Here is a 1,056-nt window from a genome sequence, read left to right on the forward strand (position 1 = left end):
AGCTGAGCTAAGTTAATGACTTCTTACACACTCATTTGTGCAGTTAACACTGTTACCAAAGCTGTAACAAGCTAAGTCCTGTATTAATGAGTGTTTTGGTTTCTCTATAAAGGTGCAGCTAAAAGGAATTAACAGTTAAATTTTAAAAGGCTGTAAAGCTTTTAATTGAGTGATTAGATAAAAGCAGAAAGGGGATATTTGAGATGAATCTTGGAGGTGCCAGAGTATAAAATTAGGATTAGGAAAAGTATGTCAATGAAAGCAACAAAAGCCCTCCTGTGCAGGAAACTTAAATCCAGTTTTGCTGACCTGTTGGTTGGTAATCACAGCGAGTGGAGGAGTGAGAGTAAACAGCACGCCTGGATAATCCCACAGAGCTCTCTTACAGTGTTATCTCTGGGAACCAAGAGAGCTGTACAGCAAGGCTGCTGTCCTAGTAGGGGGCATAGTTTGGGCATCGGGAGCTGGGCTTTGCTCCCCTGAAAATGGTGTGTAGGCCTCTAGCTGGGGCAGAGCCTGGGTGGAAGGACTGGGGCCAGCCGGGTTCCTGTGCGGGTGCCAGGATGGCCGTGTGCTTTCCCCATCGGATGTGAGGAAGGTAGCTGCCTGGTTTCACACCTCGCAGCAGAACAGGACAACCACTCAGAGGATGGCTTGGTGGGCCATAGAGGTGGGCAGATCAAGCAGGACTTTAAAACCTTTATGTGTTGAACTACAACGTGACAGCATGCTTTGGCCTCGTGAGCACTCACCTTAGTGGCTGCTAGCTGTAGGAGTGACCTTGATGACAAGTATGTTTATCAGTGCAAATTTGTTTCCTGTAACTTTTCCCTCTGCTGACTGGCCAGCTGGTCACACTGCTGGTGACCTTCACTGCCACCGCTCAAAGCACCAGCAGTGTCCTCCCTTTCCCTTGCCCTCTGACTCAGAATGGAAAAAGTTGCTTCAACAAGGAATTGACGATCTTGGCTCAGGGTGGGCTAGACCTTAGGGGTCCTAGGGTGTGTGTTAACAATGATTAAGTCCTGACAAGCGTGTTTCCTGCTTTCTGATTAG

At 47.6% G+C, this 1,056-nt stretch overlaps 1 protein-coding gene across 2 annotated transcripts in view; it reads left to right on the top strand.

Annotated features, from left to right (window-relative positions):
- Positions 1-1,056, top strand: part of LOC308054023 (ligand of Numb protein X 2-like) — a 56,516-nt gene that overhangs the window by 49,804 nt on the left and 5,656 nt on the right. The gene's annotated exons all lie outside the window — the stretch shown is intronic.

This window comes from Falco punctatus (assembly GCF_963210335.1).
Source record: "Falco punctatus genome assembly, chromosome: 15".
NCBI lineage: Eukaryota > Metazoa > Chordata > Aves > Falconiformes > Falconidae > Falco > Falco punctatus.